This window comes from Panthera leo, chromosome F2 (genome assembly GCF_018350215.1).
Source record: "Panthera leo isolate Ple1 chromosome F2, P.leo_Ple1_pat1.1, whole genome shotgun sequence".
NCBI classification, from domain to species: Eukaryota; Metazoa; Chordata; class Mammalia; order Carnivora; family Felidae; genus Panthera; species Panthera leo.
The window spans coordinates 41,714,525-41,738,196 of NC_056695.1; the positions used below are offsets into that span (position 1 = coordinate 41,714,525).

Genomic DNA, 23,672 nt, shown 5'->3' on the forward strand with positions numbered 1-23,672 from the left:
TTAAACTCATATAAAGCTGAGTTGAGAGGAACTGAAACCAAAATTTTAAACCACATATAGAGAGAAGCCACAGTAATTTTTTAAGAAGTCTCCTCTAGGCACAAATCTGCCCATTACTGAAGAGCAGACTCAAATGCATTATTCTACAGGCTTAGCCAGAAAAGGAAAAAAGAAAAATTAACATGTACTCAACACCTATACAAGTGTTAGGCATTTCCACATTTTACTGTTTTAATGATCTAAATTTTGTTAAGTGGTAATTACATACGTTTTACAAAAAAATAGAGTCATGTATAGTTAAACAATTTTCCCATGGTCTCACAGCTAGTTTTTATAAAAATGCAATTTTTTTCTAATATACATTGTTACCTTCAGAAATAAACATTATAGAAATATTTAACTTATGTGAACCTTATTATGTATTTGGGGAAAGCCACTGAGGAAAAGAACTGAAATATGGTAATAAGTATTAAAATGCTAAAAGTAATCATTCAAATACTATAAGGGAGTAAAAAGTAAAAGCTGTGACTACTTTAGGGTGTCAGTAAAGGCAATTTCAAACAGGTTAGGCTTGGTAGAGAAATTCACCATGGTGTGTAAGAACTAAGTCATAGTTGAGAATTTTAAAAAAATTGGAAAAACAGAATAAAGACGCTGGGAGTTACAAAAGATCTTTAGAAAAGTTGGAGATAGAGGGAAGAATAAGGACCTCAGGTTTTAAACAAGACCTCCAGACTTTAACTAGCATTTAAGCCATATAACCCAAGGCAAGATTAATATTCTTTAACTATACTATAATCAGGTTAACTCCTTATTCAAAAACCAAAGGTTCCCTGGCCAACCAAATCAAATCAAAAATCTTTAACCTGGCATTCAAAGCCCATCAGTCATGCCTAAGCTTGTCCTCAGTCTATTTTTCTAGTTTTACCTCTTTCTATATGTTCTATTATAATCAAACCAGATTACCACCTGTTCCTAGAATATACTCTGGCTTCCTCACCTACCTCTGAGCCCAATATGTGCCCCTCTCCCTTGCCATTCTGAAATCTTACCAATTCTTCAAGATGTAGTCAGCTCAGTAGCTTCACACCCAGAGATATTGTTTCATCTTTAAATTCTCCTATCATTTTATCTGTACCACTTCACGGCACTTTATGTTCTATAAGGTTTGAATCAAGATTTATATACCTACTTTTCCCTAAAATATTTGGAGGTTCCTAGAAGAATATTATTTCGTACAATTTTGTATTCCCCAAAACACAAAAATGCTTGCATATATATGCCATCAATCTGTACTGAGGTGAGTATAACCAGCAGAAGCAGAAGCTTCTCAACCTAGAGTTTAAAGAAAATCAAAGACTTCATTTTTGACATCTGTACTAATATTCACAGAAAACAGGAACCACACCCTATACATCAACTGCTTCACTAGACCCACAGAATTTAAATTTACAAGCAAATGTTCAGGTCCATTCAGCTAGCATCTAATTATAAATTCTAAGTATTGAGCATGGCAGATCCTGTTTTAAAAAAATCTCAATCTCATGATAATATATAAAAATTATTTCTTCTCTTGCCAAGAAGCACAGCTGTTTAGTTAGCAAACAAAAAATGATGATGTGTGCATATTTTTACCATCAACAAAATTCAGATAAAAAAGTGCATCATTTCAAAAAGTATTTGTACAGGGGCAGCTGTACAGGGCTGACTGCTGAAAACAACAACAAAAAACCCACCGTATAATATTGAAAAACAAAGCTAGTAAAGCTCAACTAAAATGCTACTGTGGAGTTGATTATTCCATCACATCCCTAATAAATTTTCTTTAGTATTTTTCAAAGCAGTTATAATCTGCTCACCACATTCAAGGCTTTATGCTTTGTGTCAGAGGGAAAGAATGAATGAGATGCTGGGAATCAAGACACGTTACCACAAAATTTTAATGAAAAGCACAATAAGATAAATACTGTGATAAAAATAATAAAGTGGTAAGGAAGCAAAAAAGGAAGAGTGAAGATATGGCTTAAAGAATGTAGCATTTGAACACTTGAAATAGGTGTGAACAATATGTGGAACCTCAGAAAGTAAAACAATGGTAAAGGCACAAAGCTCTACAGGAAAATATCTGTTTCAAAAAAAAAAGTCACATGTGCGGTGCCTGAGTGGCTCAGTTTGTTGAGCGTCTGTCTTCAGCTCAGGTCATGATCTCACGGTTCGTGAGTTTGAGCCCCACTTCGGGCTCTGTGCTGACAGCCTGGAGCCTGGAGCCTGCTTCAGATTCTGTATCTTCCCCTCTTTCTGCCCCTTCCCCGCTCCACTCTGTCTCTCTCTTAAAAATAAACATTATAAATAAAATAAGACAGAAATTCACACGTACATCTGCAGCCGAGGCTAGACAGAGACATTTAGTAGAAAAATGGGGAGAGAAAAAAATAAGACTACGGTGAGTTTTTGTTCCTCACAGTTTTTTCTGAAGCTTTTGGAAGGAGTGGTCTGGTAAGAATTGATAAGAGTGAAGTTTGCAACAGAAAAAGAAAGAATAGAGATCAGGTCCAGGATTGCTATGACTGACTAGATATGGAAGAATAAAGCTGAAATTAACTCCACAGATTTTTGGTCTAAGCAGCGAGGAAGCTGGTAAAACTAGTATTAACTTTCAATAAACATGAAGTAGTAGCAAACATTTATTGACCCTTACTTTGTACAAAGTAGTGATAAAAGAAGCACTCAAAACTAGGGGCACCTGGGTGGCTCGGTCGGTTAAATGTCTGGCTTTGGCTCAGGTCATGATCTCATGGCTTGTGAGTATAAGCCCTGCATTGGGCTCTGTGCTGACAGTTCAGAACCCGGGAGTCTGCTTCAGATTCTGTGTCTCCCCCTCTCTGTGGCCCTTCCCCGCTCATGCTGTCTCTCTCTCAAAAATAAATACTAAACATTATAAAAAAAAAAATAAAGGAGCAGAGAAGAACAAACTAAAAATATTTTCAAAAAATTAAGAGTGATAAAGCCCAGGGCCAAAAAGTTTAGTTGGGAGATAACTGTAGACAGGGGAAACATCTAGAAACAACTCTATAATGACTAGAAATTCAAGCTGGGCCTTAATGCAATAGTAGGTCAAACTATTTGGGGGAGAGGGAGAGAGGAAGACAAGGGGGACGATGATGTACAAACATTTTCCCCACAGAAGAAACAGTTGAGTCCATGCTAGAGGGGGTAGGGCCAGGAGAAAGTACAGTGGTTGAATAGAAATCTGGTAAGATAGGGAAAAGCAAACCGCAAAGAAAAGTAAGTATCAGACTGAACAGTTTAGACTTTATTATACAGGCAACAGGAAGATTAAGGCCTTCAAATAGGAAAATATCAATCCATATACAAAAGCAGTACACAGGATGGACTGGAGAGACTCCTGAAACTAGACTGAAGGCAAACAAAAAACCCCAAAAACCCAGAAAATTAACAAAAGCCTGAGTCACAATAATTAACAGCAGAAATAAGAAGGGGAAGAGAGAATTAGTGAGGTATAGAGGACAGTATTTAGAGACCAACTGAACATGTGGATGAAAAGTGAGTGAAAGATGACTTCAAAGGTCTAAGCATAAGCCACTGGCAGGTGCTGGTTTTGCTTCAGGAGGGACAAGAAATCAGTTTGGGACATATTTATCTTGAAGTACCTTCAGCATATCCACAAGACAGACATCTGTCAGACAAACAGAAATGCTAGGATGAGCAGGGAGCTCCAGGACTAAAAAGATGGAGTAGTCATTCATGTAGAGATACTGACTGATACTCTGGAAGAAAGAAGAGTGCAAAGGACTGACCTCTCAGGAACACCTAGAGAGGAAGCAAGAGAAGGGGAGAAAACAGAGCACAGAGCACCTTTTCAACATAATTGCACATGTCTCACAAGCCTCACAGACTAAATAACCTTATTGTGCCAAAAGGCCACAATAAGCAGTGAAACATGTGGACAAATCGAGGACTAATGGTAATGTATAATAATAAAATACTTCAGAAAGCAATGCCCTTTGATCCTGGAATTTTTAATCACAGAAATTTATCCTGAGAAAGAAACTCTTGAGGAGGGCAGGGGGAGGGGCACACATCTGTGCATAAAAAATTTTCCCTCTGGCATTAACTCTAATAGTGAAAATGGAATCTAAATTCCTAGCCATAGACAGGAATGGTTAAATGTAACATGAAAAGCCAAATATCTTAAAAGAAAACATTTACCACATAAAATTTTAAAACTTCAACATTGAAAGGAAAAAGCATTAATGTTAAGAAAAATATCTGTAACCTATGACAAAGGGTCAACATTTTTAAGATACAAAGGGCCCATGTAATTAAATCAATAAGAAAAGGGGCGCCTGGGTGGCTCAGTCGGTTAGGCGTCCGACTTCGGCTCGGGTCACCATCTCGCGGTCCGTGGGTTCGAGCCCCGTGTCGGGCTCTGGGCTGACGGCTCGGAGCCTGGAGCCTGCTTCCGATTCTGTGCCTCCCTCTCTCTCTGCCCCTCCCCCTCTCATGCTCTGTATCTCTCTGTCTCAAAAATAAATAATTAAAAAAAAAAAAAAAATCAATAAGAAAAAAGTAAAATATCCCCAAAGAAAAATGGGTAAGATACAAATGGCAATTTCCAAAACAAATAAGAATGACCAGTAAATAGAAAAATGTTGGTTCTCAGTACTAATCAAAGAAATAAAAAGGGAAATGATGTATTATTCACCTCTCCATGATATGGGGAAAATGGGCACTCATATTCTTGACAAAACACACTGGAACAACTTTTCTGAATGCCATTTTTGGCAACAGAAGCACTTTAGAAAGTTTACACAAAAATTCTATTTCCAAGTATATATGCAAAAAAATTTAAATCATTGTACAAAGTTATTCACATACTGTGGCTTTGTCTTAGTAATGTTGAAAAGTCAGAAATAACCTAAACATTCAACAATAGGAGACTGATTAAGTAAATAATGGCATTATCTATATAATGGATTTTTTTGACAGAACAGAGATTAATATTTAATGTGGAAAGTTGTTAAATAAGGCAGTTTCTTAAATAAAGGTTTCTAAACAGCACATATAAACTTTTTTTCTTTTTAAGTCTAGAAAATACACATCAAAAATTTAGTATAGGTTGTCTCTGAGCACTAGGGTAAAATATGCTAATATTGCCCAATTGTTATTTTTTTAATGTTTTTATTCATTTTGAGAGAGAGACAAAGTGCGAGTGAGGGAGGGCCAGAGAGAGAGGGAGACAGAGTCCAAAGCAGGCTCCAGGCTCAGAGCTGTCAGTGTGGAGCCGAATGCAGGGGGCTCAAACTCATGAACCATGATATCATGACCTGAGCCAAAGTCGGACGCTTAATCCACTGAGCCCCCCAGGCACTCCTGTACTGCCTAATTATTTTATAATGAACACATATTCTCTGATTAAAAAAAAAAAAAAAGAATAAACCTTCTTAAGTAACAAAATGCAAAGAACATGTAGAAAAAATCAGGTGTAAAAAAACAAATGCAAAGTTATAGGTACAATTGATAAAAAAAAAAAAAAGATCTTTTTAATTCCCCCCCCCCCCCCCCAACTACTGTTAAATTAAACAAGTATAAAGAATTAAGGATAGGGGCACCTGGGTGGCCCAGTCGGTTAAGCGTCCGAATTCGGCCCAGGTCACAATCTCACAGTCTGTGAGTCTGAGCCCCACGTTGGGCTCTGTGCTGACAGCTCAGAGCCTGGAGCTTGCTTCGGATTCTGTGTCTCCCTCTCTCTCTGCCCCTCCCCTGCTCAGGTTCTGTCTCTCTCTGTCTCAAAAATAAATAAAAATATATTTTTTTTAATTAAAAAAAAAAAAGGATAGCTCCACTTACAAAAAATGTAAAGAAAGAAAGATGAAAAAGTTGATACAAAGAGGAAAATAGAAAATTCACATCACAAAATCTTAATCATATTAGAAGGAAGCATGTTCATCTCTAAGAGACAACAATGTCAAGATTGGGGTTTGCAACCTGAGTTAAAGTAAAAACAGAACAGAGAAAATGAGTCAACTTTGGGATGAGAAAAGGATTAGAAAGCAACTAGTACACAGGCAGCTGGAAAATAAATATTTAAGTTACCAAAGCTGTGACTTTTATCAGGAGTGCTAGGCAGAAAAAGGAAATGGCGGTATTTTACAGGTTGAGAATTGACCAGTTATACACAGCAAAGGTCAAGGAGAAGAATATGAGGTGCTAGTGAGTTCACAGAATATGAACTATAAGGTTCAGTACTGGAAAGAAGGAAGAAAAATAACAGCCTGGGAGGTGACAATGAGGACACAAAGCTGGTTCATCAGGTATGATGGAAAACAGAAACAGAAACACGGGCTCTTGAATCATCACCTCTGGTGATTTTAAGACTTGAGGTAGTTAAGGATGATGACAAGGTTAAGTAACTCAGTCATCCACGTAGGTTACTGATGTAGAGTAGAGGTGAAGGTCACTGGAGTTAGTGAACTGTAGTTACAAATGTGGCCCACCTTTATGGTCTGAAATGACTATAACTGTTACTTTAACCTCTGCAATCCTTTACTTTCCTTTGACTCAGATACATCCTTTTCAGCCTGAGAGATAGGAATCTGGGTGGCACTTAACTTCTCTCTGCATTTGATTCAACCACGAAATGAGGAGAATAAGGAGATGGGATAATGAATTAAATCAATGATTCTCAAACTCTGACAGAACATTAAAATCACAGGTGGTTTAAAAAAAACAAAACAAACAAACAAACAAAAAAAACAGGCAAAACTACCTATGCCTGACCCCAAACCCAGTATTCTGATTTGTTCTAGGGTGGAGTTCAGGCATCAGTATTTTTAAGAAGCTCCTCAAGGAATCCTAATGTGCCGGCAAGGCTGAGAACTAAACTGCCTATTTCTAAGGTTGCTTCCTTTTAAAATTCTATGATTCTATGTAAATGACAGCCACTTTGTTCATTTGCTAATATAACTTACTGAGTATCATGCACCAGGCACTTTCACAAACATTATTTTAGTAGATCCTCACAACTCTTTGAGGCAATATTTGTGTCCATTTCAAAAATGAGTCCAGTGAAGTTTAGAGAAATGAAGCAACTTGTTCAGGAGTCACAAGCTAGTAAGGAGGAGAGCTAGAATTCAAATTTGTTGGTTATTTGTTCAAGTCTATCATATAAGCAACCTGCTTTTTCTAGCACTCACAGCAACTACTTGAATGTTTCCCAAATTGAGCATACCAATTTTTGGTTTATGGATCAATTGGAGAGAAAGTTACTTTGGATGGGGGCAGAAAATTGACCCCAAATTCTACAGTAATTTCATTATAGAATTACTAAACCCCTTCACCTAGAGACCTGCAACTTGAAACAGCACTCTGAAAGTGTATCTACATATATGCTTTATTCAGTTAAGCCAACAAGAACATTGCTATTAAGCATGCAGCTGGCATACAAAGCCAGTTCTCAAAGATAAGCTTAGCAATAGAAAAGCAATTTTTAAATGCTTTGCATCGAGTAAGGCATTCTAAACCAAAATTTTAAGACAATTCTGAAAAATTGACAGAGAAATGAGAGTTGCTCTACCAAAGAGCTTCAATGTATAAACATGACCTTCAAATTTATCAGGCATTATCTCTATATTTTACACTTTGAAATGATTATTCTTTTGCTGACACACTGCTTCTTCTTTGTTGATTATACTTCAGCCCATTATCTACATGGAAATTTCATAAACATTCAAGTTCTGTATCCCTAGGCCAAAATTTATTGAGTTAACAAATTCTGAAAGAAAGAAAAAAAGAAAGAAAGAGGCATTAGAGAAGATTTAACTTCTATGCCCATGGAAAGGGCAATTTAATAAGAAATTCATGAAGTACATTTATATGGGACATATGTGTCTTCATCCATTCAAACCTTTACTGAGTGAGCATCTGCTGTGTTCTCGGCACACTGGGGATGAAGACGTAAATCAGATTCCGTGCGGTGTCTGTGGTCAAGGAGGTGCGAAGACAGATCAATGTAATATTTATTGGAATGCAATGTGATAAGTGATTTATTCTTGAGGAGAAAAGGGGGTTATGGTAAGGAGAACAGCATAGGAAAGGTTTCAAAAAGTTAGGCTCAAGTGAAAATTTCACCACAAGAACCCCTGTCAGTCAGCTCTCTAGGAAATAAGTATACTGAAGAACTAAAATCAAGAAGAGCAGCAAAGACAGAGGAGACAAGGTGGACAGAGATTGCCCCACAACTGGGAGTTATGTATTCTACAAAGTTATGCTACAGGAAAAACAAGAAGGCTTCAGAATCCTAAAGACCTCAGTGAAATACCAGTTTGGTTGCTAGATCTGTGAAGTTAGTTAAGTCACCTCATTTCTAGGTTAATTCTTCATCCAGAAAAACAAATGTGTATAATGGTGTTTACTTGACAGTGAAGCAAAACAAAAAGGATTTTTTTTTTTTTTTAAGAACTAAGGAAATTAACAACCAAATCTGAGCAGAAACTATCTTTACCTTTAGATTAAGAAAAGAAATTCTCCAAGACATGATTTAGGGTTTATCTTACTTGTGGTTAAGAGTCCCCTCAGTTCATTTAACAGAATTTTAAAGCTAAGATGCCTCTGTTTAAAAATATCAATTTACATTCATTTACTGGGGTAATTCAAGCTGAATCTCTGATGCCTTGGTGAGTACACCAGTTTTATCTTTTGAGGCGATAGCATGTGCTTTCCAATTAAGGACAGAAACTTAATACCATTCACCTCCAGCGCCGTCAGGACCCAAATAGATTAAAAATAGAAGCCTTCGTTAATACTGAATTAACCTGAGGACCCCGTGAGCCACGAGAATACAGAAAAAAAGGTAAATGCTCAAAAAAATGGCAGGCATGCACCTTTAAAAAATGAAAAGGAGAAAAAAAACTTCGTAATGAAAAGATCACTTCACCTTATGACACATGCCTGTAAGTCCCTCAAAGTTCGTAAGTCTTTCTTTAGTCTCCTCTGTAACGTACTATAAAACACAACAAAGAAGCTATTTAACAACTTACATACTTTGTGAGTCTTACAAAAGGGCTTAGTTATCTGTAACCTTAATACTACCATTGCCATCGCACACTCACAAGTGATTGCTATGATGAAAGAACACACAAGGGAATTCAAGCAACATGAGCAGCAAGCTGTTGGCCCTCCGTAACATTTTAAAAAGAAAAAATAAATTCGGCAGAAGACCATACAACTTTAAAAGACTCGAAATAAACAATGCGTTGGAGCCAACGCTTCTATCCGAGCAAATTCTGCGGTGCCGTATTTTGCCAAGTCACATAAAAATATGCTTGCTGTTCGACTTACACCGTCCCTGATGCCCAGACACTGCAAACTTTTCGGAAAGAAAAACGATGGGGCCCCAGGACGCCACCGGCCGCGAACCGGACCCCAGTCCTCACGCCCCGCAACTTCTCTTCTCGCCGGACCTCGGGGCCCCGCTGGCGCCTCGGCCCGCCCCCCGCCCGCGGTCCCGCGGCGCCGGCAGGCACCAGCGCGGACCCTCCGGACGGCCCCCGAGCCCGCGGGCGCAGGCGGCTGTGTTCTACGGGCGGGCGAGGCTCGCTGCCGGCGCCCGCGGGCCAACGCCAGCGCGCGGGGAGCGGCCCGGGAGCGCCCCGTTTCTCACAGACCCCAACATGGCGTCGGCCGCCGCCCGCGACGACGACACCTCCCCGCGCCGCAGACGGCCCGGAGACCGCGGAGGCAAGCGCCGGAAAGTTTCGCTTCTCCTCTCCCGGCCCGCCAGGGACGGGCGCACAACCAACCTCGGGCTTCACCTACCCGGCCGGGCGCGGGCGGCGGCGACGGCAGCGAAGGTCCGACTCCTCGTCGTCCCGGGCGCCGGGCGCGGACTCTGCCCGTTCCTCCGCCCCAGTCTCCCAGGGTGTGTGCAGCCAGCGGCCCCGCGCAGGCGGCGCGATCCGGACGCGGCGGGCGGGCGGACGACCGGCACAGCCGCTCGCAGGTGACTCCCCCGCCCCTCCAGTCGAACCCCACAACGGCCGCCGGGGCTGGCCTCTCCCCTGCGCGTGCACGGGCGCGCCGCCGCCCACACGCCAGGCGCGAGCGCTCGGGCACGAGCACACCCACACCACTCACTCCCCCGCCCTTTCTTGCTTGTTCCCTCGCCCCGCCCGTGCGGCCCGCGCGACGTGCTCGAGGGGGCGGGGCCTCTGTAGTGGACACACCCACCTAGGCAGTCCGAGGCAGAGGGTTCGTTCCTCCGCTCCGTGTGCAGTCAGGCTCTCCGGGGCCCCTCGGGTGCACGTGGGAAGGCTTACCTGGTTTGCGTGGCTCTGGCACTCCTTTGGAAAGGATTGTTCATCTCCTTACGAGGTTCTTGGGAAGAAGGGAAGGAAGGCTGGGTTCCCTTTCCCCTACCACGAACGGGCCTCCCCAGGGAACTTAAGAACTTTCTACAGGCGGGAAAGAAAGGCTTTGTAAATGTAGATTCGCAAAGGCGTCCGGGCGTACGTCTGTTTGCTAGTTCCGCTTAGCGCGGCGTTCCTGCCCATCACATGTTTCATTTGCTCTCCGTAAAGCCCATACCTCTTGAAACCGAAAGGACTGCGGTTACAACACCTACCCCATGTACTTTGCACAGCCCTTTAAGGGCATGCCTTTATTGCCTGCCTTAGAACTCTCGTCTTCCCAGAACTTTTCTCTGACGCTGCAAAACCTCATCTACCTACTTCAACAGGCTTGGAAACAGTGATGATAGTATATAAGGTTAACCCGCCCTTCCTCATACCGCAGCAACTGTTTGCTAAGCGCGCTGATGGGTACATGCAGAAATATCAAAGATGTCTGAGAATGGACAAGGAATGGGGGAAGGGGACTGCGGCATACTCAACACAAAAAGTGTGTAGGTGTAAATTAGATTCGGGTATTATTTCAAGAATATTTAACCTTTGTTTGACGGTTCTTGAATTAGAGCCGCCAGCATCCGAGCTGCACATAACTGAGCACCCACCAAGGGAACATGAGCAGGCCTTGATCCTGATCCGCTTTCTTTTGATGTGGGATTCTATCATCTTTAGGTCTTCGGCTCCTATCCTCTCCTATTTCAACATCTCAGAAACAAAAATAAATTTTTTTTTTTTAATTAGTAGCTAGAACAAAACTAGCAAGGGTGAACTTTAAAAAATTTTAATGTTTTTATTTTTTATTTTAGAGAGAGAGAGAGAGAGAGAGAGAGAGAGAGAGAGAGACAGCTAGGGGGGAGGGGCAGAGAGAGAGGGGGCACAGAATCTGAAGCAGTCTCCAGCCTCTGAACTGTCAGCGCAGAGCCCAATCTGGGGTTCGAACTCACAAATCACTAGATCATGACCTGAGCCAAAGTTGGAGCTCAACCTACTGAGCCACCCAGGTGCCCGCCCCAAGGATGAACTTTTTTTAATGGGGAAACTTTTAGGATCATTACACAAATCTTAACATATGTTAGCTGTGGTTGTCTCTGTAGACAAGTACAAATGTCTCCAGGACACTTGTCTCAACCATCACCCTACCCCACCTTCATTCAGCCTCATCCCTCTATGTGCAAAGCACATTTCAGTGGGGGAAAAGATGGGCTTGATCATCTCCAAAATCTCTTTAAATTTTGAGATTAGGAATTGCTATGTCTAGTCACCAAACATTTTTGGTCATTTAGCCATCAGTGAACATATTTGCCCTCTCTCCCTTCCCAGCATACTTATTTAGCTTAACGTAAAATGCATGGAGTTAGAAACTAAAAGAACTATAATGAAAGTATCTACGTCATAGTCTCATTATGAAGGTGAAATGAGTTAATATTTGTAAAGCATAGTGCCTGGTACATGGTAAGTGCTATGTAAGTGCTAGATAAAAATTATTGTATAGGATGTATATTAATTGCATATGTAATAATGTATGTAATATATGGTATGCAGATATACATCTATTATTATATACCTAGTATACCTATATTAGGTACATTATAAAACATACACACAAAAAATCAGAAGTAATTATGTAAAACATTGTTTGTGTTTTCTTTCTGCACTCTGCGTGTTCTGTACCTTCCCTGGGTTGTAGCACAACCCTCTTTGGACCTCACTGATTTAGAGCTATACTGACAAATATGGTAGCCACTAACCACATGTAGTTATTAAAAATTCAGTTCCTCAGTCACACTGACCACATTTCAAGTACTTAATAGCCACATGACTACTGGACAGTGCAGATATAAAATATTTCCTTCGTTGCAGAATGTACTCTTGGATAGCACTGATAAAGCTGAAATAAACAAGGGACTAAGGCAGTAAGATCAACTTGTGACTAGGACCTGTAACCATGGCACCATGTTCAAATCCAGTGATAAGATCTTTCTCTGAGCCTCACATCTCCTCTATAAAATGGAAATAAAAATGGGAACTACCTCATGGACTGCTGAGCAGAGGAAATGAGATAAGGTATGTAAAGTCTCTGGCAGAATACTTAAAACATAGAGGAACTTGAAAATATTGGTAATATTTGAGTTTTACCCAATTTGATAAACCTGAAAGGTTTATAATTGTCCTTGATTCTAATGGGTAAGTTTTTCAAGGATATTTATTTTTTAAAAAGTTAAGAATTTGGTAAACTTTTAGTTGAAAAGAGCATTCAAGGGGAGATGGCAAACGCCTGGATTTTAATTACTCCTTGATTTCTTTGTTCTCCCCACCCATAGGCCCCCGTCTTCTCCCAGTTGTGCCCATCTCAGCAAAATGGCACTGCTACCCTCAAACCTGATGAGTCATCACCATCTCATCCTCTTTCCTATCTCCTTCATCCAGTCTCTTTGCTTCTAAAATATTGTAGGATCTGCCTGCAAAACACCTCATCTGAAATCCTCTCCTCTCCTTGTGTCCCCTCCACAGAGGGACAACACAGGATTGTTCAACTTCCCCACAGAAAGCCTTCTATGACTCCCCATGGAGGCTGCAATATGCAGTTGTACAGGTTGTAGTAGAACAACCCACCCTTTGGAAGACTGCCTTTCAAATTGGAACACTGTAAATTTTGTATTTAAAAAAAAATTTTTTTTAACGTTTATTTATTTTTGAGACAGAGAGAGACAGAGCAGGAATGGGGGAGGGTCAGAGAGAGAAGGAGACACAGAATCTGAAACAGGCTCCAGGCTCTGAGCTGTCAGCACAGAGCCCAATGTGAGGCTCGAACTCACGGACCGCGAGATCATGACCTGAGCCGCAGTCAGACGCTCAACTGACTGAGCCACCCAGGTGCCCCAAAATTTTGTATTTATTACAAGTATTCTCTGGCAGATTTCAGTGAAGTGCCTTGTTCTACTAAAAGTATTTTACAACAATTTCCCAACAAGATGGAAATGCTTTGAGAAGTGGATGCTCTTTTCTAATTTGCCCAAAGGTGCCACATGGGGTAGGAACATTTCTATTTCACTTTGAACAAAATGCCAGTTGATCACTAGGTCCTATAAACCCCAGCACAATACAACCTCTGCCATCCTCTCCACCATAAAATAATGCCAAGCTCCACCAAATTCCAGTCATATTGATCTCCTGTTGTTTTAAAAATATACCAAGCTCTTTTCTGCTAGGGGACCCGCTGTCCTGGCCACTTCTCTACCTAGAAAGTCAAGCCCATCGCACCCCACCCTTCACATAGCTGTGGCTCCTTGTCATCTTTCAGTTCTCTGTGCCCTGAGAGAGTGCCCCTGTTATTCTGGGTTACAGCCCTGTGTTTCCCTCATGGCACTTATAGATCTCCCTGGAGACAGTACACTCCATGAGGACGGGGAGTTCACGGTCTTCTTTGTTCTATCCCCAGCTTCTCCATGGTCAACTTAGCACTATTGCCACCCCTCTGTGCGCTGTGGGAGAAAGTTTAGAATTCCATTTTCCAGAAGACTTTTCCTTAAATGTTTCCAGGTTAAATCCCGCCAATGGAGACACATGTGTGAAATTTGAAAAGCAGAAGAAAAGGAGAAACCATTATTCTCCAGTACAGCTTCAAACAGCTCAGATTAGAGGGGGCTGTTTCCATAGACTTCTGGGAAAATATCAGACAAACCTGAAAACATAATATTCCGTTTTTGAAAGGGGTGGTGGGGCTGTATTCTTAAAAAGGGCAGTGGAAATGTTCCAGACTAAAAGAGGTGAGGGACTCCTGGGTGGCTCAGTCTGTTAAGCGTCCAAGCGTCCAACTCTTGGTTTTGGCTCAGGTCATGATCTCACAGTTTGTGGGTTTGAGCCCCACTTTGGGCTCTGCGCCGACGTGTGGAGCCTGCTTGGGATTCTCCCTCTCCCTTTCTCTCTACCCCTCCCTCTGCTTGTGCTGTCTCTGTCTCTCTCAGAATAAATAAATAAACAAACTTAAAAAATAAATAAATAAAATAAAAGAGGTGAAAAGACATAGCAACTAAATATAATACCTGACCCTAGACTAGGCCCTCTAGCGGAAGGGAAGAACGCTACAAAGGACATTATTGGGCCAATTGAAAAAATCGGAATATGAACAGAAAAGTAGACAAAGGTATTATATTAAAGTTAAATTTACTGTCTTGGTCATTTAAGAGAAAGTCCCTATTAGGATATACACACTATTTAGGGGTAAAAGACGATGAGGTATATAATATACCCTCAAATGATTCAGAAAATATTTCATACATAACATATAATGTAAATATTACCTCTAAAAGAAAGAAATCACTTACATAACTGATAAAGCAAATGGAGTAAAATGTTAGTAGATGAATCCGGGTAAAGAATTTATGGATGTTCTTGCTATAATTTCTGTTTGTGCAAACTGTGAGTTTGAAATTACCCCCCCCCAAAAAAAAAACAAAAAACCAAAAAAACCCATTAAAAAATATATATATATATATAATAAAGCACTAAAGAAACAATACTAAATAATTCAAAACAAACTAGGATAGCTGTCTTAAATATCCAGTCTCAAAATAGGTCCAGACTGACAGCAACATGATTAAAAAACAATGTACTTTATGTTTTCTAATTCCTCAGTGAACAAAAAGTGAATTTTTTCTTCTTGCAAAAGACAAGATGCTCCCTGGCTATAATCTATCATACACAGTGGGTCTTTCTAAACATTTAAATATGGGATGTTTGTGGCTTTGCTCGCCACTGTGTCGTACAAACTAGTTTGGCACAATCACATCCTGGGCTGCAGGAAGTAGGAACAGATACTATATTCTTTATAAAACTTCATTATGTGAAGAGAATAATCCAAGTTATAACCACATCCCCCAATTGCATCATTGTCTACTTTTTGCTTTAAAGCAAGAAGGCCTCGTGATTCGTGGAAATGTAGTTCTATGCTATTTTATTAGAGAGCCTTATAGTCATGTCTTAGAAGATCATTTAGAAATGTTTTCCGATTAAATGACAAAGAAAATTCTCTCAAAAATATTGCAAGACAGTAAAATGATCAGTGGTTGCCAGACATTAGGGGAAAGGGAGGGATAAATAGGATTTTTAGGGCAATGAAACTTCTATATGATACTATAATGGTGGATACATGTCACTATATAATTTGTCAAAATTTATAGCAGGGGGGAACTTAATATAAACTATGGACTTTGGGTGATAAGGACACGTCTGTGTAGGTTCATTGACTGTAACAAATGCACCACTCTGGTGCAGGCTGTTGAGAGTGGTGGAGGCTTGCTTGTGTAAGGGCAGGAGATTTATGGAACTCTGTACTTTCCACCCAATTTTGCTGTGAACCTAAAACTGCTCTAAAAAATAAAATCCATACAAAGGGAAAAAAATATTGCATATGTCTCTTGGAAAGGTTAGAATTTAAGGCTGGGGAGTTGAGAAGCTTTTTGGAAGGAATTTTAATTCATTTCTTGAAAGATTTATTGTAAATTGTATTTCTCGACTACTGCGCTTTTAACAATCTGTCAAGCTATCTTACCTCAGAATCAAAAAATGACATTTTTATTATTTTTTTTTATTTTAGAGAGAGAGCGTGAGCAGGAGAGAGGGGCAGAGGGGGAGAGAGAGAGAGAGAGAGAGAGAGAGAGAGAGAGAGAGAGAGAGAGAGACTCTTCAGCAGGCTCCACACTCAGGGCAGAGCCCAACACAGAGCTTGATCCTATAACTCTGGGATCGTGACCTGAGCCGAAATCAACCGTGAGCCACCAAGATGCCCTTCAAAAATGACATTTAAATTTGAACACAGAACCTTATTAATATAAAAAAAAATAAATTTTCTTGGCAGAAATTTGATGTTGGGACACCTGGATGGCTCAGTCAGTTGAGCATCTGACTCTTGATTTCAGCTCAGCTCCTGATTCCAGGGTTCTGGGATTGAGCCCCACGTTGGACTCTGCCCTGCATGGAACCTGCTTGGGATTCTCTGTTTCCCTCTCTCTCTGTCCCTCCTCTGCGTGTGCTTTCTCTCTCTCTCTCTCTCTCTCTCTCTCTCTCTCCCTCTCCCTCAAAATAAATAAATAAACTTAAATTTTTTTTATCTTGATCTTGGGAGTTTTAACATATGCATCTAGTATACATCAAGAATCTTGTGAATTTTTCCAACAGTGGGTATAAAGTGATCAGGGATTTGTCTCACTTCAAACTGAGTTTATATATTTCCAACAGGGACATCACGTCATATTGGAAACTAAGGAACTAGTTCCATGCTCATCTCTGTTTTTCTAGAAACATAAGGCTCAACACCCCATCCTGAAATAAATTCCAGGTAGGATAGTAAATTACATGTAAAATATGGAAACTTTTGTATAAAAGGGACATGTAAAATATACAACTACATTAATTTTTTTTATCTTTGGTAGAATTATACATGATTCTTTTTCTTATGTGTTTTACCAATATTCTACAATAAGTATGTATTGTTTTATTAAAAAAAAACACAAGGCATAATCATGGGTAAGTTTTTCAATGAAGTAAAAATCATATTCAAGTACTCTATACACAAAAAGGCACAATGTCTGCTTTCTTCTGTAGAAAATTCCTAAATTATTTGCACATTACCTTCCCTGCCAGTTGAGTGGAATTATACAACAAATGCCTTATTTCTCAACATTAACTCTTGTAAATGACAAAACGTTGACCTCCACAAGCAGTTATTGAAAAAGTTTACCTTCTATAAACTAGCTTAAAATAAGTATGGAAACTGCAAAATGAGAATACCGTATTATGTTTTTAAAAGTTGGTGCCAGATTAAATAAAATCCAACAGTAACTTTAAATCCAAATATTATTGAAAGAATCTATTTTAAAAAGCAATATACTTTTCTGGAGTAGTAGTGTAAACAGGTCGTTCATACTTTTATGGAAAGGGAAGAAATTTAAGCATGATTTCATTAAAAATTCATTTTAAAATAAAAATAAAAACTTTCATAGTTTGAAGCCAGATAGACCTGAGTTCAAATTCTGATTCTACAACTTATTAGCTTATAACCTTGTGTAAATGGCTTAACTGTTCTGTTCAATTTTCTTGTTAGTAAAAATTGGTAAAAATGGGAAAATAATCCCCTATGCCCTAGGATTATAAAGATTGGGGCTAATATAAGCAAAGCACATAGCAAATAGTAGATGCCTGGAAAATAGAGGGTCTTAAATAAACAGTGGATGTGGTGGTAATGTTATAGTACTAAATGTTATTGCTGTTGAAATTATTAATAAAATACAAATTTTATCACTTATGTGACAAGGCAGGAAATAGTATATTAAACCTTGACATGCCTGATTTATAGATCTCTGGCCAGTTCTTGCAAAGGTCCTTCCTTCATATCTGTGCCTCTTTAGTGACCCTTCATACACTCTAGATTGACAACAAATGAAGAATGTTCACAAGCAGAACAAATCCTATGAAAACAAGCCATCATTCAGTTGTAACCACCCAACTGCACTCCTTACCTAGTCTCCCTCTGGCTCTGTATGGAGCAGCCCCCAGCACCCATCTCAGTCCCTGACTTCTATCCAAACCCACCCATATGTTTCTTCACTTCTTAGCCCAAGTTCAGCCACCAGGCCCGGTGGGTGCCAGAACAGGCAGGCATGGCCAAATACAACAGGGCCCCTGGTTCTAGAAGAGGGGTGAGGTGCCTGGACCAAGAGTACTCTGGAGAAAATGTCCAAAGTCTTTGCAGAGTAGTAGCCCTGCTGTGCCTCATTTGAGCCTCAGCACATACAATCACTGTTTATTGAACTATGACTCACACATAAGGAAACCCGAATTTGGAAATGAAACTGAGTGGCAAGGCAGGAAACCAGCCAAGAAACAGGGAACACAGTCAAGAGACAGGCTTACAGCCAGAGACCATAGGACGTGGTGCAGAGTACTATTTCTAAAGCTGGGGTCAAAACTCCTAAAGGTTAGAAAGAACATTTTGATCTGGAAAACACTGAATAGCTTTTTAATGATAATGCAAAGGTATGAATGGTCTCCTCTGCATGCAGCACCTTCTTTCCATATTCTCCAAGTACTGAACCCTTTTACTGTCTTTTTTTTTTTCCCATATCATCTCCAGCATATCTTTACCTTATTTTCTCCTAGCTTCCGCCTTCCTGTGTGAGGAATCCTGACACACATTCTACTTTCCCAGAAATGGAGTGTCATGTATATGTATAGAAACATAAATATGCACATCTTGGATTTGAAAACCAAAATAATCCATGGACATCTACTTGGTGATAAGGTTGGGGTGGAAATATAAAATAGAGTAAATTAGTCCTATTTATCTATAAAGCAATTCATTAACTTATTAAAAATATCTATTGACTGCTATGAGTTAGATATTGTTCTTAGAGTTGGGGGTAGCATGGGGTATGGAGGGAAATCAGACAAGAACTATGTTTTTAAGGAGCCTAGATTCTAGCAAGGGGAGAAAGCACAGAAAATAAGATAATTACAGACAGTGATGAGTGCAGTAAAGGAAACAGATACGGTAAGTACAATGACATCACCCAGGAGTGTTTAGGGTGGGAGGTGTTTTATCCCCATAATATTCATCAACCCCACCACCACTATTACTGGTCTTTGAGAAGACTACTGATAGTCTCTCAGTCTAATGTAAACTGCTATGTAAATGAATCTTCAAGACACGTGTCATAGCCCTTCCCACCATCCCACATTCTCAACCAGATTATTTATTGTCCCTAAACTATTCTTCAATAAAAGTTCTGGAGCCATCACAGAGTACTTAATGGAAAGTGACTGGCTATTTTAAATAGAATAGTCCATACAGCTTCTCTAAGAAGACAACAATCGACAAGACAATCGAATTGAAAGATGAGAAAGAGGCAACTCCAGGAAGAGGTAGAGAAAAGTGTTCAAGGACAGGAAGGAACATTATGCAAAGGCCCTGAGGCAGAAAGAGTTTATAGTGAACTCAGAGTAGAGAGATCAGTGTGGCAGGGGAGGAGCTGGTGTTAAGAGCTAAGTGAGGTAGGTAGAAGCCAGAAGCGTTCTGGGCTGAACCAGAGGGGCCTGGCTATAAGCAGGAGAGTGACGCTATTTGATTTACAGTTTTAACAGATTTAACTCAGAATTGAAAACAAAAATGGAAACAGGAAGACCTCTCAGCAAAACATCACAGTAGCTCAGAGGAAGATGATGATAGCATGGCCTTGTGGGCAGCTTTGGAAGGAGAAATGGACAAATGAGGTATACCTTGGAGATAAAACAGGTAGGACTTGCTAACTGACTGCAAGAAGGCAAGGGAATGGGAGGAATGCAGAGTAACTCCCAGGCTTAGGCGTAAGCAGTTGAGCAGATCATGGCCTCATCGACTGGGATAAGGATGCCTAGGAAAGGAACTGGTTTGAGAAATGGAAGGAGAATCAAGAATAATTTGACATATTTGGTTTGAAATGCCTATTAGTGATCACAACTAGTGATGTCAAGTCTAGAGTAAGTGGAGAGATCAGGACTAGAACTATAAACTGGGGCACTGTCCACAGGAAATACAGTTAGGGATGATGTCAAGACATTTATTAGGATAAAACCTTATAAAATCAAGGATCTAAAGATGAATGAATATAATTTATCAAAAAGAAATAATGCTTTATGCACAAAGATATTTATGGCAGCATTATTTATGACATTAAGTAAAGGGGGAAAACACTAAATGTGTATTTTGAAGCAGTTGAGTGCTTTATCAATGAAATATTATTCAATAATTTAAAGTCTTGAGGCACCTGGCTGCATCAGTCTGTAGAGCATGTGACTCTTGATCTTGGGGTTGTAAGTTCGAGCCCCATGTTGAGTGTAGGGATTACTTAAAAATAAAATCTTCAAAAAATAATAATTTAAAGTCTTTACTAAGACATCTGTATAAGAAAGGGCTATATTTATATTAAAATTCTAAGTGGGGAAAAAACACTATAAACTTATCCACATGGCATGATCACTATATTAAAATATGAATAAAAGGTAAGAAGGAAATATGAAAGGTTAATCACGGTCATTCTTTTTCTTTGGACTTTTTCATATTTTCTATAATTCCCATTCTGTTTGATAGCTTAAGTGAGTCTTATGCTAAGGTAACAGACAACCCCCCAAATTTCTATGGCTTCACACATAAAATTTATTTTTTGCTCATCTCAAGTCCACTGTAGGTCAGGTCAGATATAGCAGATAATAAAAGATGGCCACTATCAGTATTTACCCTCCCTGTACCACATGCTACTCCCTATATCAAATGTAGGAGTCCAATTTCCCTTGCTTTGAATCTGGATTGGTCTTGGTGACTTGCCTTGATCAATAGAATATGGCAGCAATGATGGTGTGTGACATCTGAGGATAGGTCATAAGAAAACTTTTAATTCCTCCTGGGTCTCTTGGGACACACACTCTTGGGCTGCTTCCTCTCAGAACCTAGGACCCATGCAGTAAGAAGCCCAAGACATACAGGTGCTGTGGTTGATAGCTCCAGAGCACCCAGTTGATAGCATCAATTCTAACCATTTTGGACTTCCAACTCAGGTGAGTGGTCAAAAGACTGCAGATTTAGCCAACAACTTTCTGCAACAGTATGAGAGACCCCTAGGGAGAATGGTCAAGCCGAGCCCACTCAGCACACACAGAACTATGGGAGGTAATACAAAATTATTGCTTTAAGCCAGTAAGTTTTAGAGTTATTTGACACACAGAAATTGATAACCAGAGTATGTGACTACTTACTTTCCAAGGAAGCTGCTTTGCTCTTGTGGCTCCATCATCTCAACAGCTGGCCATCATTATCATCCTAAAGGAGAAGGCAGAACTAAAAGTTTACACAGGACCTTTCTCTACCTCAGCCCAGAAGGGATAGATATCATATAGGCTGCCTACAGCCTATAGGTCAGCACAAGGTAAACAAGGAAATATAGTTTCTTGGGTATGAGGCAAGGAGAAAAAATGATATAATGTCTACTATGACTTTACATTACTTTCACTTTTTAATTGTAAAATATTCTAAACATAACAAAAGAATACAAAGACGAAAATAATAGGCATCCATGTACTCACTAACCAGACATCAAACTCTTACAACCACACAAAAAAAGCCTTATTAAATGGCTCTGGAGATCTTTCTGTAGATGTTGGGTGATAATAGCTGATTATAACCCTTCAAAGGATGTCGAGTTCAGACTCCTTAACAAACCCCTTCACTATTGAAAGGGCGGGCCTACGCAGGCCGACTCCATCTTGTTCTGTGTCCTTCACCTTGACCACACCTCCTCCCCTTGAGTAACCCCCCCCTCACCTGCCTAACAGGACTCGGACCCTTCCCCAGCCAATCGGCCGAGGCCATAGCCATTACCTCACCAACTGCCCCTAGGCCCCAATAAAACCTTTGTCCTTTTGAAACTCGCTCTCCCTGGTATCTCACTGCTGCGTCGGTGCAGGTAGGGGATTGAGCTCGAGCTAGCTCGAATAAAGGCTCTTTTGCTTTTACATCGGACTCGGCTCCCTGGCGGTATTTGGGGATCAGGAATTCTGGGCATAACATTTGGGGGCTCGTCCGGGATCCCCAAGACCCCTGAGAGAGCCCCCACCCGGAGAGCCTGACTGGCCATGGTTAGTGTCTGTTTCTTCTGTCTTTTCTGTGTGAGCTCATTTCTGGAATTCTGGTAGTGCCCGATGCGGTCTAAGTGGACGCACTGGAGGACCACGGGCTGGGAGTTTCGGAAGACGTTCCGATCCTCCCTTCTGGAGGGACGTGGAATCCCCTCAAAGGTCTGAGACGAGGCGGGTCGCTCCCACTGGTCGGCGTGAGGCCGTCGTCTTTGGAGGGACGTGGAATCCCCTCATCGGTTTTGGAGGGACGTGGAATCCCCTCAAATGTCTAAGCTAGCTCTCAGTTTTGCTTCTATGGAGTTGGAAGACTTTCTAGGGGCCCTCTGTTTGTCTGTTTTTGTGTTTCTCTGTTTTGTTCTGTGGACTTACTGGATGGACATTATGGGACAGACTCAGACTACTCCTCTAAGTATTATGATTGATCACTTTAAGGATGTGAGGGAAAGAGCTAACAACCTCAGTGTGGAAGTCCGAAAGGGTCGGTTGCAGTTTTTTTGTTCTAGCGAGTGGCCAACTTTCAATGTCGGATGGCCACCAGAGGGGACCTTCGACCTCCCTACCATCCACCGAGTCAGGAGTATCATCTCTCAGCCTAAGATGGGCCATCTTGATCAGCTCCCTTACATTATCACTTGGCAGGACCTTGTAGAAGACCCACCCTCTTGGCTTAAGCCCTTCCTAGCCCCGCTCCCTCCGGAGCCAAACCCATTCTTGCTTTGCAGGGGACAAAGAAGAAGAAAAGTCTTACCCAGCCTTCAGCACCCCTCTACCCTGTCCTACAGGGGGGTACTGAAGAAAAATTAATTTTTTCCTCCCCCGTATAACCCCTCTAGGATGCTGGAAGAACACCATCCTCCCCCTCTGGGGGAGGCAGACGCTGTTCTGAGAGCGGGAGGCGGAAACGCTCCAGTGGGAAGCCCGCCGTTTACCAGACAAAGGTCTCAGAGGGAGCAACCCGCCTCCGCTGCCTACTCCACTATTCTGCCCCTGCGAGCCACCAAACCCCCAGACGCGGAGGGGAATCAGCCCCATCACTATTGGCCTTTCGCCACTAGTGACCTCTACAATTGGAAAGCTCATAATCCTAAGTTTTCCGAGAAACCGGCAGGGCTTATTGATTTATTAGACTCTGTTCTTTTTACCCATCAGCCCACGTGGGATGATTGCCAGCAGCTTTTGCAGGTCCTGTTCACGACTGAAGAAAGAGAAAGAATCCTCAATCAGGCCCGAAAACTAGTTCCGGGCGCAGACGGGAATCCCACCACCAACCAGGCTCAGATAGATGCCTCCTTCCCCTTAACTCGGCCCCAGTGGGATTTCAACACAGCAGAAGGTAAGGAGAGGCTCCGGGTCTACCGCCAGACTCTAATGGGGGGTCTCCGAATGGCTGCTAGAAAGCCAACCAATTTGGCCAAGGTAGGAAATGTACAACAGGGAAAAGATGAATCTCCGGCTGCCTTTTTAGGATGGATCATGGAGGCATTCTGTACCTATACCCCCATGGATCCAGAGGCTCCGGAAAGCAAGGCAGCTGTTATCATAGCCTTTGTAAACCAATTGGCCATAGACATTAGGAGAAAATTA

General features: G+C 41.0%; 1 protein-coding gene and 1 long non-coding RNA gene across 7 annotated transcripts in view; one reads left to right on the forward strand and one right to left on the reverse strand.

Moving 5' to 3' along the window:
• PLEKHF2 (pleckstrin homology and FYVE domain containing 2) overlaps positions 1–23,672 on the reverse strand; it is a 68,591-nt gene that overhangs the window by 17,917 nt on the left and 27,002 nt on the right. Inside the window, exons 1-2 of one of the 6 annotated variants that reach the window (XM_042923178.1) lie at positions 11,030–11,109; positions 10,338–10,472 (exon numbers count right to left, since the gene is read on the reverse strand). The gene's annotated coding sequence lies outside the window, so the exon portion shown is untranslated. Of the gene's footprint in view, positions 1–9,360; positions 9,423–9,821; positions 9,926–10,337; positions 10,866–11,029; positions 11,110–21,209; positions 21,274–23,672 lie in introns of those variants that run through there. The other 5 variants (XM_042923179.1, XM_042923177.1, XM_042923174.1 and 2 more) reach the window with 5 other exon arrangements.
• Positions 12,107–21,737, forward strand: LOC122210487. Its single transcript, XR_006198091.1, has 4 exons — positions 12,107–12,488; positions 16,662–16,761; positions 19,554–19,713; positions 21,218–21,737. It is a non-coding gene; the product is annotated as an uncharacterized LOC122210487 (long non-coding RNA).